General features: G+C 36.3%; 1 protein-coding gene across 2 annotated transcripts in view; it reads left to right on the top strand.

Moving 5' to 3' along the window:
• Nucleotides 1-16,201, top strand: part of LOC108677916 (S-adenosylhomocysteine hydrolase-like protein 1) — a 121,169-nt gene that overhangs the window by 32,074 nt on the left and 72,894 nt on the right. The gene's annotated exons all lie outside the window — the stretch shown is intronic.

Here is a 16,201-nt window from a genome sequence, read left to right as displayed (position 1 = left end):
GTGCACTTATTAGCGCACAATTAGGATGTCGTTGGTGTTGAAGCTTGTAGGAAGAAGATGCATGATGCTCATCAACGTCTTTCTCGTGACTTTACCACGACATTTTATAAAATATTTTGAAAGCATCTCGAGAATGACTCTAACTCGGGTCCATTTATTCATGTTATTAAATGGTTTGTTTCTAGAAGAAACCCGAGAATTCCATTTTTACATTCAAAAAATGTTAAGATCGTATGAATGTTACAATAGCGAAACAAACCAAGAAGGTATATCGCTATTGCATAGATTTCGCTTTATCACTGAAGGAAATTTTACGCTTTCTACGTACTTAAAGTTTTGAATGTCATGTTATTCAGACTAAGCTAATAACTGACCAACCCGAAGTAGACCCGTTTACCGAAAGTAAATTAGTAATCATCCGCACAAACCTGCGAAAGAACTTAATAATCTTTAATACCAGTCATGCAAATACACTTTTAAATATGACCGATACTTTCGAAACTGTCTCCTGCATGCGAACGATTAGCATCGAAATGAAGCTGAATCTAGGTGGTTACCATGCCAACCACATCACCCTACATGATGCTGGGCGCATACCTACATGCTGGTACCGGGACCAACATCATGCGTCGTTATGCCTAGCTTCTCTAACCAATAACTCTGTGATATAATTTGTTGCGTCATCTTACGGATATAGTAGTATAAAAATTTCATCATTTTTTACCGCATGACCAATAGACGAAAATTTAGTCATAATTAATAAACTCTTGGTTCCACCAATGAATTTACCGACATCATTACTGCAAATTCCAGGTTAGGTTCATGACTCGAAATTTCATTTTATTAAATTTTATGACCTGAAAGTTTAGCTTTTCGTTAGAAACTTAGAGGCAAGAAAAATTCCACAAAAATTCGTACTTTCTTCATAGAAAACGTTCCTGAGTCCAGCTCCATCGTCAATTTGAAAATTCTAGAAGAAAGGTATAAATCGGTAAGGTAGTATAGTCAAGATTACAAAAAAAAATTTAAACGTAAAACCTATCCATTTACAATTTCAAGTGGATAAGAGCTGAAAGCAGAATTTAAATTAGGCTTTGTTTAAAAATATACAATGATTCATCCCGACGTATGCCGATGCACATTGTGCACAACTGTATTTATAAACTAGAGACACTCGCATATGAATATGGAGGATATCATTGTACATAAAAAAAGATTTTTAAATTGTTTACCAATAAAACACGAAGACTAACATTTGAGAAGTACTTTGGGAACAAAAGTTTTATAACCCTTGACACAGTTTCGGATGCAGGGCCAAAGTATTGAAGCAATGAACAACATTCCTGCTATCGTGCTCGGAAGCAACTTCATTGTACCGCTTAAACATGAAGTTCTTTATTTGGGTAAACACCGGATTAGTTGGAAATCCATCAAGCGAGAAGATATTGCGTAAAAATTCTAATTCAACGTGCAGAATATTGTAAGTAGAACAAATGCGTAAGTCCCGACGTCAAAGTGTTTGGAGCCCATTGATCTTAAACCGAAACGGACAAAAGCTGAAAAAGCTTGCAATGAGACCTGTGAAAGTCGATTTTCAGAACACAGAAGTTCGAAAACGGCCATTAGATTTAGTTATATTACAATCGAGGAAGGACGTAATATATTACAGGGAGTAATATTGCATTTAGCTTCTCGGTTTCGGTACCAAATTTTCTACGAACTTTCATACTCTCATTTTTGAATGCGTTACTTAGCTTATACTCTCTAAATTGTTTTAAACTTGCATTATGGTGGACAAATATTGAGCAATTCGGAAAATTTCACCTAAGTAATTTCGTTTACTTATTGAGACCAACGACTTTAACTAAAGCACATGTCAAGCTTCACTCAGAAAAAGTGAGATTTCGTCCAAATAGCGATGCAGTTTTAGCCCTTGTTCGTGAAATCTTGACCCGCAGTTTTTCCCGGCAAAAGAGCGTATCAGTGCTACGCTATTTGGACAACATGACCCAGTAATTTTTCCGAGCAGTTGTTCTAGTGTTGCAAGCTGTCGCAGGGCAGGCCTGTGAGAGTTGCTTAGGTCACGATGTGCGAGCCTCCGGTCATCGCAGTCCACGTAGGATCAATGGTCTGATCACGCTAGCACAGGAGCAAGTTTATAGTAATATTCCCTTGATCACAGGAGATCTAAAAAGTGGCCTTTTGACCATATCTTTTCAAAACTGAAATTAGGCTAGATGACTAGCTGCCTTGCTCTGAAACTGGTGAGGTGATGGACGCTACAAGTCTGCACAAATACACCTGCAGAACTGCATCTAGTCTGTTCGTGAACGCAAGGTGCTGTCCCGTGTTGACCGTGAGACTATTTATCAATATCTATATCTGCAATGTAAGCGCGAGTCTTCTCGCCTGCCTTTATCGTGTATTCAATTTTCAACTCAGGTACCTAGCCAAATCGTAACTTGTCTTAAAGACAAAAAAAAAATGTTATTTTGTGTTAGGATCAAGGGCAAGGGCTTCTAAAAATGCTGGACAGGAACTGTGGCTAGTCATATAAAGATCATGTTTCAGAAACTCAAGACAGTAGATGGTGTTCTTGGGATTCACATCATGAAATTAGGTTGGTGTAATAATTATGATTTATCCTATCAACTTTAGTTCACTTTCGGATTGTGTATGTAACCATCGCTCATGGTGTTTTTGCAATCGATTGCTTCTTCGTTGTATTCACTCTTGTATTCTGTAAGTGCGCGGTGAGGCTGGATGTGGCGCCATGGTGAGTACATGTACACCAATAGAATACAGATATTAGTACAGGACCTGCACGAATTTCTTCTTCTATACTGGCTAGATTGAAGACCTAAGTGTGGATTTATTGGCTTTATTCTTGTTCCTTTTCAACTAGCGGAATGGTATTTTATCACTGGCGTAAATACATGAAAAATGTAGGTTTCTGGAACGCATTTTAATATTCTAAACAAGTTTCGTATATTCAAAATTTCATTATCAAATTATTAAAATGAATGATTTGTGAGATTTTGATCAACATTAATACAATAAATAAGCAATTTTGTGTTTACTCACAAATTGTATGTGGATAATGTGCCAGCATCGTCATTCGTTACCTCTCTGCCATAAACTCGCCATATCTATCATCTTGAAGGATGAGACTCCATCTATCATTCTCCTATCGGACTTGTCATATAAACTATCGGACTTGTCAGAATCGTGAAGATATTTTCTACGTAATTTAAGAATTTTCATTTTTTAGGGGGATAAATTCATTTAATTTGGGCAATTATATCCATCGAAATCATTTTCCATAATCGAAATTATCGTCTCGTAATCTCTTAATCCAAATCAATTCTTACATGATGGCGACGCTGAAAGTTTTTACACTCGACACGTCGTTAAGATATTAGAATCTTTCAGATACCAATTTATCGAACTACCATCGACAGCGCTCCAATTAGTTCGATTAATTAAAAAAATGTATCAGTACTCACTGCAGTGAGTGACAGAGAGCGCATTTTCTCGTTGCCGAGTATCATGAATACTAGGCAACGTGAAGTCACAGACAGACGGACGGACGGACATGACGAGCACAATAGCGCTTTTTTCATAAATGAGAAAATGCGCTAAAAATAAGAAAATATTATAAAAAATTATCAAAGTTTGTCTTAATTGTGTGTGCGTTCATAGTATGTCGTAACAATATAAAATCGTGTGTGGTCACGTACGGGCTGTTAGGGTGCGTATATATATAAATGTACGATACTTATCGTGTCACGATATTACCAGGACCTGTAATTTTTTTCTTAGTGGATTAATAGCAAGGTATTTTCTTAACAGGAAGGAAAAGATTGCATAAAAAATTAAAATTTTATGTCTAAACTGGCATTAATAAATTAAATTTAAGAAAGAACAATTGAGAGTCAGAAGGGAGTTATATGTTAGATTTAAAACGTAGATTAAAACGGGTATATTTCAATTAGCACACATAATATTTATTGTTGGTAACGGGATTGGAGAAGACAGGAATGACGGGATTTCTAAAAGTGTATGGATTATTGAGTCCGGGCAACGCCAGGCTAACCTGCTTGTAATTAATAAAATTCATTATCTGGTCTTCCTGCTAACTTGTATGAAATAAAATGCACTATTTGCACACTAGATAACCCCTCAGCCCCCTTTCAATTGAAGGAAATTTTAAGTGGTTTATAAGAATCGTACTGAACAATTGACGCACGCATGCCTCACGCGTGTTCTATCGACCGGTTGAATATTGTGGAATTCTATTTTGATTGACTGAGGTCTTATTACTAAATTACAATAATAATGTTGATTTATCTAGCTTGTGTGGACTACAGCGTCGAATATTTAAGCGCACTTTTTCTTTCCGATGTGAACTGAAAAATACGTCAATATGCCATTGTAACTTCATATTTTTAATGAAGCAGTATATTACAATTATGGTTATTGATCGTATAGAAATAGTTTGATTTAAAATAAACTTTATTGTTGGTTCGCATTGCGGATGCGGGTGCATTGATCTTCATCCGCGCACCAGGCAAGTTCCCAGCATTATTATTTAGGCCATATGTGTACCAACAATGATATTTCACTGTTGCGTATTGGGACACCAGTGTACCAAACGCAATATTTTACGCAAATCCGACAAAACAAATGTAACTCGAAATATCGTTGGTAAACTTTCTCTTCAGGAATATTTGTGTTCAAACGAAAGGTTGATTGCAAATGTTGTGCAATCCGGTTACGCGGGAAACGTGTTAAAGAACTGCCTTGACTGAGGGCTTCATTATAGCCTGAACTTGTAGGCTGATGCTGTGGTCTATTGCATACGAATATTGTGCAGGTGAGACTCTCACTGCATGGTAGAAAATTTTAAAGAAAAATATGGCCCCAACAAAAGAGCAAAACGTTTGATTTTCTGTTTAATTCCCCGTTACTTGTTTATCGTAATTATTTTAAGCACCTACCTGAAATTTAGAGTTCCCTACAGTACGAAATTGCAGGCATTTAGAGATTTTATAATTGGGTTTATGTGTTTGTACCCTAAGTGTTTTTCGGTTTCACGAATATTAACATCGGTCGTTATCGTGTTTTGTTGTTCTTGGCTGGCGAAGATACACTCAAGTTATGCGTGATGGCTTATATGTTTATCGATGTATTTTTTGGGCGCCAGCGGTTCACGATTTTACCCTCAATTTTTACGTCACTGCATTTTGATGATTCAGAATTTCTCGTTCCTGCAATCGAATTTTAATCTGCGTGTTTCTCTGCTCGGCTTCCAGTGCTAGGATTACTGGCATTCATGTTTTTTTTTGTTTGGTCTTATAATTTGCTTGTATTTCTTGCCGATAAGAATAAAGTTATTAAATATTGAAGTATTGAAGCCCCAAAAGTAAAAGATCCTAGGTTTTTTCTATTTTTAGCTTGAAGTCTAACTAAATATGCTATTATTTGTTCAGGCATGACCTGGAACGACTTAAAAAAAATTATGAATGTTTCATAACTTTTGTGTAAAATGTCAGTTTGCAAGTTTCCTACTACTGGCAATAAGACCACGAAGATCTAGAGTGACCAGCGCTGACGTTGGTGTTCAATTTATGGTAGCCTTTATTTAAGTTGCTAATCCCGACCGGCCTCCTGGTTCTTCATAGGCTTTACCCCAACGCCAGGGTGAGTTGTTGCGTGTGATTATTGTTGGAATCTGCATTTATTGGCAAGTAGTGCAAAATTTAGAAAACAAAGAATTTATTCTTTGTTTTCTATTTTTAGGATCACGCGCTTAATTAACGTCGTACTTCTTAGAAGCTCTCGCTCTCTCGAGACGCATCCATATCATTAGCTTAATGTCTCTTGTCGTGCCCTATTTTAAAGTATTTATCTCTATACGCGTACGGTTTATTAGTATTAACTCTGCGTATTCTAAGTCGTAAATTATCAGTTCTCTATTTCGTCTGATTCATTAAGATAACTCATTCTGCTTTGATACTCTTATTATTTGCTATTTATCTATAAATATATTAAAGTTAGCTTTATCATTGGCGTTTCAGGTCCGGTCCAGCCCAAGCCTTGCTTATTTAAGCATATAGGGAAGCGCCTTACAGTTTCCGGTCATTAATTGGTAGAGCGTGCCAAGAGACCATCCGAACTATTGAGGTTGCGCGACGGGTCATTTGAATATACGAGGATAATTCGTCTCATTTTCGGAGTATAATTTTATTGATTCAATCATGTATTTTTGTCTTGTGAAGTAATTTAATCCAGCTTAGACTGATGTGTTTCATCACTTGTATTTTCATTATTATTAATTCATATTTTTATGTTAGTTTTCCCTTATAAGAGCAATCCGTTGATTTTTTTGGCTTCCGAACTTTTTCAGGATTCTTGCAACAGAAACATTTATTCCCTTTAATTTATATGATTCTTCTTGAAGACTACTTTATTGACAGAGAATTTCAGTTTTCAGTTGCTCTTTAGGATAATTCATGCTTGAATTATTTGTGAAGTTTATCGAGCGGTAATTTTAAGTAAAAAGTTTGCACTTCTTAAGTGCAGCTCCTGAGTGTGAAATGTTTGCACCCATGTTTTTCAGAACAAATCTCAATAATTGCTAAAATTTCATGCGCATACATTGCCAGTGAGTTGAATGTTATGCTGTTTTCTATCAATTTCTATTATGCTGTTCTGTTTTTTCATCAATTTACTTTGCACAAGATGCAGTTATCTATCGATTTACACTTCGGTCGCACAAATTCAAATGCTGCCTTTGGATCTTCCGGTGTGATGCTTGAATTGAACTATGTATATTCCGTGAAAAAAACATCTTTGATAGGTACATTTTAGAACTTTGTCTTGCACATAATATTAAAAAAAGCTACTAAGGATAAATTGCTGATCTCATCTTCATTTTGACGGTTCATTTTTCGTATGATGGCGCCATGGATTACATGCAAGCCAAAGCATTTACAATTTTGCTTCCTAACTTTTTTCAATACTGTTCGATCATTGCTTCCGAAAAACAATATTGAAATTTCTTTCGAGTTTGCATGCCTCTTTTTGAATTTTATCTCATCATTTGCATGATTTGCTTTATTTGCATTGCATTTTATTTTCCGCTGGTGTCGACAACTGGCCAGCGAAAACACTTTGGGATCTTCTGCACTGATCGGAACCTAATGTCCAATTTTACTTCACTGACGCATATTATTGTATTATTATCACTGACGCCCTCAAATAACAGTCAAAAGGGTGTGAGATATCCCTAATATATATTTCAGTTGCAATGTGAAAGTAATATATGATTCTTTAGACTAGATGAAATCCTATTTAAATAAAATGTCTGAAGTAGTTCTGTTCAGCAATGAGTGAAAGGGTAATTCTTGAATTTCATGAATCTTTTACAACTTCTAACCTTTCTTTAGCCTCAATTATTACTCTAAATACCTCTTTCTTACTTAAATATCTTTCTTAATATCTCTTTAATAGCTTATTTACTTGAAATTCTCTGTAAGTAAATTGAACCTTATTTCTAGTAGCATGGGATTGTGCTTCCAAAATGAGTTAAGGCAACGTGTTCATTAGTGGCAGCATTAATGTCTTAAAGTTGCTTTTAATATCCTAAATTTTTGTTCTTTTTTTTACTGCCCTCAAAGATGTTTAGCCGACCCTCGTGGAGCTCGTTCGATAGCAAGGTTAGTGCGGGTGTCATTTTTCGATGTCTTTGCCTATTCATGTTCTGAATTGATGTCACTGCATGGGTATGTGTGACGCTATATAAATCTTAGTTCATAGTTCAGCTTAGCCGAAATAGTTTAACTAGACTTGCATTCTAATTAAAGTGTTAGGCTTTGTTGCCTTTTCACGCGAATGTTCTGTTTTATTTTATTTATTTATTAATTTTTTTGAGGAGGGGGGTTCCTAAGTCAGTAAGATGGCTACACTTTTTCTGTGTGTTTAATTCATTCGGTGCAGCTACTCTTCAACTTGGAAAATTTCCATCTAAATGACTAATTATGTCGTATATCATACCGCAGATCTTCCACCTCGGCTAATCTTTGTATAGTCTCGAACGTTAGTAGCAGCGATTGCTTATAATAGACGTTCGCACAATATTGCCACTCACTTTCTCGGTCGACATCTTCTTAACTCTGGACTCCCACATAAATGCCTTAAGTCCGTCTTGTTGTCGTTCCAGGACCTAAATCCTAGGACATGCAGAATGTTCCACGGTTTTTTTTTAGTTGAAACTGTTCGGCAGGATAGCTCGGTTTCTTAATAAATTGTTATGGTAACTAAAACAAATCAACATAGTGTCAATTATTTGATCTGCATTAGTATTCACTAATTTCTGCCCTCATTTTAATTCCGTATAGAATTTTGCAATTGTTAATGTATCAATGCTATGCATTTGTTGGCATGTCAGCTTTTTTTTGTTCTTGTGGTGCGCATCTTCGTTCCTTAACATTCTTCGTTCTAACATCACTTGCTCACAGATTCCGCTTACGCCAGCTCTGGAGCACAACCATTTGTTAATGCTGTCGATGATTATTGCGTGTAACCGTTGTTCAATAATCTAGTACTTTCTAATTTATTTTCATGCTCATATTCATAGTCTTTTAATTTGAGAAAAAAAGTCGATAAATTTTAAATGAGTATCTCCTTCAAATTACCACTGGCCTTCGTTTTCTATTAAGGGATCCTTACTAGCCTCGTAGAAAATAATACACTTTGACAGCAAACTATTGTAAACTTTGGATAGCATGCGTTGCTGTCTTGAAGTGTTCAGTTAGTGGCTGTCAGCAAATATAGTTATTTTTTATTAACAAATACAGTTTCTGATAATTTAAGTTGTAAATGAACCGTAATTATTTCAGATGGTCGTATGTAATAGCCAATGAGGAAGGCTATTTAACTGGCAATCACTTGAAAGATTTGCTAATAGTTCAGTAAAACTACAGGTACAGCGTAATTCACGGAAACTTCCTAATTTGAAAGCTAATTTAAAAAAAGAACTGTTGAAGACATCATTACAGTATCAATTTTACTGAAAAAGACATTACTTGAAGTTTTATATCACTTAATTTTAAAGATGACATCGGACAAATGACCGACCCCATTGTCAATGTATCCAGTTAGTCGATTTTTGAAGTTCTGTTCAACTTGCTGAAGCATATTGACGGGTATCATGTATGTTGGCGATGGTTTGATCTATGTTGTTCTTCAAATGAGGTAGATTCCTTGGACAGTCATTGTAAACAATTGATTAAAAATAACCACATGAAAAATTACACGGAGTCAAATTACGGGATCAGGCCGGCCAAAGGAGGTCACCTCTCAAGTAGATAAGGCGCTCTGCAAAATGTCTTATATAGATCAATTGAACATCTCTCTGTGCGGGCCGTGGCTCCATCCTGATAGAACCAGATATTAGAGACATTCATTTCAACCAGTTTTTGCATAAAAAAAGCCTCAATCATTTGTGTGTACCGAATTGCAGTCACCGTTACTGCGCGTTCGTTTTCCTGAAGGAAATAAGGGCCAATTATGCCGACTTTTGACATCGCACACCACACAGTTACGCGTTCACAATGAAGTGGCCGCTGATGGAGTTCACGCGGATTGTTATCACCCCAATAACGCATGTTTTGCTTCTTTACGTTTCCGAAAATGTGAAAGTGAGCCTCATAACCCAAGAAAATGACTGCATCGTGAGGCAACTTCTCAAGAAGCGAATACGGACCCGAGTACGGAATGCTCGATGAGTAGTGATAATGGAACGTCCATTAGAAAAGCACGCCTCAAAAGCAAACGCGCGCTGCTCGCTTGTCCAATGCATAGTGCCAATTGACTAGGCGGGACACAAATCTTCCTGACCTTGCCGTTCATATGAAATACTCCCTTTCCAACAACATCTGCCTGCTTGGCAGAAATGCAAAAAAGGAGGTTTCTGTGAATCACTCTGTACTAAAACGTTATTACAGTACAAAACTTGGTCGGTGAAAGCTTGTAGCTTTCCATGCATACAGTTTTGAAATTTTTCATATTTTTTCCGTGTTTGGAGACGAGAGTACGAGTCGAATACTTTACTAAAGTAGAACGAATAAAAATGTCGTAAATCTCCTGGAATCCCGTTCTACAGGAAATTTCTAAAGATGTTATCGGTACGAACTAGACGTATTTTTCATATAAAGCCTACATGATTTCATAGTTCGTTCGGACATTTTAGAATAAGATAGATTGACGCTTTATGGATTTATCTCTGTCTCTTATACCCACGACCTTGACTTCAATCTGACTTAGGCAAAGTTGGATGCTTGTCCTAAACCTAATTTATACTTATATATTAATATTTCAAAGTGTGTATTCCAATAACTGATTTAACCTCGTTTCTGAAAGAAAAAACCTTTTTCCCCTTTCATTCCCTGTCTTTTGGAGTGGACTTTTTGGAATTACCCTGCGCGTTCCGTGATCATCTGGAGCTTGGATTGAGCAAGCAAGTTTCTCGTGCGTCGGTGTTGGGCAAAACAGTGAGGTGGTCTATGCATTGTTTCGCGCGTCCCTCGATCGGTAGCTCAGCTCTGCTGCAGTAGTATCGTGCGACCTGCTTTGGTCTGTCGTGTCTTGTAATGGCTCAGGTGTCTGTATTACTGGCAAAAATGCATTTGGCGTTCGTTTCTTATTAAATTTTGAATGAATACGTGATTTTAGGTACTGTGCTTGATTTAGTCGATTTTAAATAGGTGCTTCTGGATAACATGACTATTATCTGCTATGTATTTTTGTGTTTAAAGGTGAGAAAAAATGAATTGAAAGAAATTTAGAGCCACGAACGAAATGGGGCTGCTAGGTCACGGGCCTTTTATGGTTCGTGGTGCCTTGAATTTGTGAAAAATGTGAAGTTTGCTCCGGAAAATTATTTTTAGATTTAAATTTGATGCTTTAATCACATTCTTTTGATTGCAGTTATAATATCAAATACGTTATGTCAATTAAATACCGCTCCCGCTCTATAAATAAAATTACCGCCAATTAATACCGCTCTATCAGTAATATTGCTTGTAAATTATTTGATTTCGCCCATTCAGTAGAAGTATTATTTGTGATTGTGCTCGAGTCTCCCTGACTCTAACTAATGCAGAATGTCCAGACTCAATGTTGCTCAGACATATTGTGAAGACGCTCCCTGACTCTAACTAATGCAAAATGTTCAGACCCAGTGTTGCTCAGACATATTGTGAAGACGCTCCCTGACTCTAACTAATGCAAAATGTTCAGACCCAGTGTTGCTCAGACATATTGTGAAGACGTTCCCTGACTCTAACTGATGCAGAATGTCCAGACCCAGTGTTGCTCAGACATATTGTGAAGACGCTCGATACGCAGTTAGCTCGGTGGCGGCTTATTCGTACCTGGGGTACAATCAATAATTTAAAAATACTGACTTGTCTAACCTAAATTTTTGTAACTTTTTGGGTTATTATTAATCTGTCATGCAAATTTGAGCGATCGCCCTGTTACCAAGTGAAAAAAAACAATGATTTGCTCTGTTAGAGTTACGCTGTGTCTATTCACGAAAATTAAACTTCCAAGCTTGCCAAAAACGAATGGCATCGACGACTGTTACTGTATCCATCATATAATGCACAAAAGTACATTCATAAATATGACATCCTTATAAGGTTATAACCCAACTCCTTTCCACTCTGCCGTATTTTTATCAATACGTCCAGGTAACTGTGGTGATAACCACGTTTATTGTAAAATATTATTTCTTTGCTCACTTGCTTTTGAACGCACTCGTAAGTGTGCCCATTTCTCAGCTCGTGTAGCCTGCGTCGTGAGTGCATAAAAAAACAATCAGTTTTGGAAGGCCTGCAATTGGAATATAAAATGAGAAAACTAACTTAGCTCTAAATAAAATAGTGAGCGACCTGATGCATCCAACGCATCTACAGTATTGAATTGGCGTTTGTTATTTTGTTTTGCATGCTTCACAACTCGAGATATTAGCACTGTCGTCCACGGATGTTAACGCTCTATAGACCGTGTGGATGTAGGCAACTTTCATGTGGTTTAGTAGTCGCATATCTTGTAAGGGGGAGACCGGAAAAACGAGTCGTGTAATTATATATAACTTATCATTTAAGATGCAACGAGATGTACATTTTAATGTGTACTCCTGAAGTCATTATATACCTATAGTCATTTTAATATCAAAGTAGCTATCTCACAAACTGACCTGTTATAGGTTCAAAAAACAATATTCATTACTTTACATAAATATTTTACATAATTTAAATAAGTCTGTGTAAAATAGTTAAATTCAAACCAAACGAACTAAGCTCTCATTTTTGAAAGCTCGTTATGCATTACATTATTTTTCATAACAAACGCATGTGCATTGAACATAATTACTGACATTTCTCTTTCATTTCTTTTGTAATGGAAAATAATCCGCAGCAATTAAGTATGGGCACCAGCAGGAACGTGCTCAAATATAATAATGTAAAAATATCTTAATACCGGGAACAATTCTTGACCTGCTGCTCAAGTTTTGTTTTCATGTCGCAGCACGAACACCGTCTTCTTGTATCCTGACTAGAGCACGAAATAAATTCCGACTTGGAGATTTGCCGGTAGGAGTTTGAACACATCCAATGTTTTATGTAATGATGAAACATTCCTTAATCACGGTAACCCTTATTCTATGGTTTTCAAAACATGGAACACTTATTCCATGGTTTTCAAACCATGGGTTTGGCTTTAAAACCCCGAAAAACCCTTATTCTGTGGTTTTCAAACCATGGGATATAGCAGCTTTCCTTGTGAATTGGAACTGAACGTTTCTGTTATATTAATAAAAGCAATAAAGAATGCTTTCTATGAAGTATCTCACATTTTTATGTGCAGTTACTACGGTACTGATGTTTATGCTAACAGATCGTAAAGGTTGTTGGCGTATGGAACTCAATAATTCGCATGTTGTTATTTTCAGTAACATAGTTTGATGCGTTGGAAATGTGCATGAAAATGATGACGCATTTGATTTGTTATATTTTCGATAAAAAAATTCTAAAGTGATCATGAATAAACTTGTTTGAACTTCCTAATGAAATTGCAAATGCAAGCAGAAAAGGAGCTCAATTATAATGATGCAAGTGGTATTATCTATAAGTATATGCGAGTTACTATCATCACGCTATTGATTGTCCTCATTCTCAAAAATATCCCAAACGCATCGGAATTCTTATCAATTTTAATGAGAAGTGAATAATTAATACTTCTATTTCACTTCAGTAAGCTTTCGTGAAATCGCGTAATCCGCGCTGCAATTCGAATATAATGTGTTATTTATATACGCTCTTTGAGTTTCAGCATTGCCTGAAAATCGAAAAATATATTCGTTTATGACTTTAATTTATTCTTATTCCGATCATGTTTGAATCTTCGCTATCGTTACGTATGACATATCAGCTACGGAAAATCATCATTAATTTGGACTGGATGTGTGTTTTTTTCCGTAGTGCGGCTTTCACCATCGTCATTTTTCCATTATGTGAGAGTAGAAGTTTTTTTTATGATTTTCCATTTCATGTTTGCAAGACGAAATTTGAGCTGGGTATTTTGTCGCCAGATTTAACAATTCAGTCAAATATTTTTCTTCACATTCATATACTATTTATCATATTTCAAAGTTGAAAAAATTATTTCGATTAGATTTATTTTAGTTTCTTCCCCATCTTCAAGTTAAAGTTGCAAATATTTCGGTTATGATTATCCATTTTTTGTACCATTTCATCGATAAAATTTAAGTTACATTGAACCTTTCTTTTTTTGGCTCACTCTGGTTAAATGTCGTCTTTTCGGTGTTCAGTTATCGCTGTGTCAGTCACTTCGATCCATTATTCCCTGTCCCCATAGTGGCAAAGCAGTGAGATCTTTAGCCTCTCCTTCAAGTTAAATTTTAAGTCTTATTACTATTATGAGTAGACCAGCAGAGTATCATGGATACCAGCATCATCCTACATAAGGTATTGGTTTAAGTCTTGATTAAATAAGAAAATTAAAAATGATCTGATTCTATGAATTCACACTGGTTTGCCACTATGCCTGTCCCGTAAGTCTCAACTGAATCTAGGATTCAATTACCACTCGAAGGCATTCGTCGGAAGGGTTCAGCCGTCACTCGTGTTTCATCCGTCGAGGATGAAACATAATCAAGTTTCTTCCTCTGCGTGAGTTTCAGTCACGCACTTTCATTCGTCGAGTTGGCATTATTCATGGACTTAGTTTTTTAGTCGGCTTCATTTATTGAGTTGGTTATTTGTTTTCTTTCACTGAGTTGGTTTCTATTGGTCTGCTTTTTAATTTATTCGAGTATTTTAAATTATTGATTTGTTTTTTATTGATCTAGATTATTTCATCCGTGTAGGTATTTTAACTTATTGTGTTTGTTGAGTTCGTTTCACTGATCGATAACATTTTACTGATTCTATTCGAGGTAATTTTCATTCGCTCGCTAAAAATGTAAGCGATAGGATACTCGCTCCCCCAAATTCTTTTGGAGTTGGTTAAACTATTTTATTTTTAGTCAGGACATGCGTTTTTTTTGCTAGGAAACCGACGAGAAGGCCTGCGTAACAATTGCGGTGATAGGTTCAAGAAAAATTTTTCAAAGTTCGGTAATGTGAAACATGTCACAGCAACTTAGAGAGTCTTGAACAGGATACAACTTTATTTATGTCAAGTTTATTTTTATCGCAGCTTTTCTACACGCTAGACGCTTGACTTGAATTCATGAATTAAAATTGATTCGGAATTCCAAACACCGGGAAATGTTGAAATTAATTCAGCAGAGGGCCATTGTTCGCCTCGATTCAGATGCCACGGCACGTTGCACTTCTGGGGACAAAATTCGAACGATTTTTTTTAGGTCACTCAACCGAGATAGATTTTTAAATCAATTTGATATAACTCGTTCACGCACAATGGCTGATTCTGTGTTATGTAGGTGAATAATTTACCTTTACATATCCATGGCTTTAAAACTTGACGTGCATAAAGATGAAAAACTAGAACAAATATCTAATTCTGCATTTTTTTATTTGTTCTTTTTTTGCGCAATCAACTTGCTTTTGACTCTCTGCCTTTAGTTTTGTCAGGATTTTATTAAAATTACACTTAAATAAATTTAGGTAGTCATCGGTATATTGAGTTATACATGTGAAAATTCCTGTACGTAGCTAAGATGTGCACGACATTGAACCAATTATTGCCAATGCGTATGTATACACACGCCAGTGATGCGTGTGTTGTGATGCGACCGCCTGCTCTTACATAACAGTTTGTTCAGTGTGTTGTAGGGTTAGGTCTCTTTGTTACACCTGCCCTTCGTTCAGAGGTGTTTGTGACGCGCCACATACACCGCCCACCAGGTGTGTAGGTATATGCATTGCCTACCGCACTGCTCACTCACGTACTGTGCGCGCCACACATCCTACATCGGTCAGTCATCAACTCTGCTCTCTCAGATTAGGTCGTTTCCACTCGTTTTGAATGAACCATATGGGTTCACTGTAATAGATAGGCCCCTAAAAATAACGAAAAAATAACGAATTGTATTAAGTTGTAGGTTTTGTGGTGTGTTATACGTTTTGACATTGAGTTTTAAAAGTGATTTTCTCTGTGATAACAATGAAATGTGACGATAAATTGCATGTCACCTTCAAGCTGTAAACGATGTACGAGAAAAATTTTCTTGTGTATCGTTAACTCGTTTTTGATTGGTAATGAATGAATCTCATTCTGCCCTGTTGATGGAAACGAAACAATTAAGCACAATATTTTTCGAAAGGCGTTTACTTCTATGAAGGCTGATCCGAGGTGCCACGTCGTCACCCCAAAAATTGTGAAATAATTTATTTCGAGATCCAATTCGAAAGATATTTATCATCATTGCATATTGGTAAAATAGTTCAGAGAAGCGCCATGGCAATGTGCCCGTTATCTGAATAAAACAAATGAAATTAAACGTTTGTTATGAAAATTTTAAAACGTGCTCCATGTTGCTTCTCTTCTACATCACCGCACTCGATAATCCATCTTTTTATATTTTAATTGTTGAACTATTTTGCGATTGAATTGATATTTATGTTTTTCAGATATATTTTAT

This window comes from Hyalella azteca, unplaced genomic scaffold, assembly GCF_000764305.2.
Source record: "Hyalella azteca isolate HAZT.00-mixed unplaced genomic scaffold, Hazt_2.0.2 contig1034, whole genome shotgun sequence".
Classification (NCBI taxonomy): domain Eukaryota; kingdom Metazoa; phylum Arthropoda; class Malacostraca; order Amphipoda; family Hyalellidae; genus Hyalella; species Hyalella azteca.
This window is presented reverse-complemented; position numbering and strand designations above follow the sequence as displayed.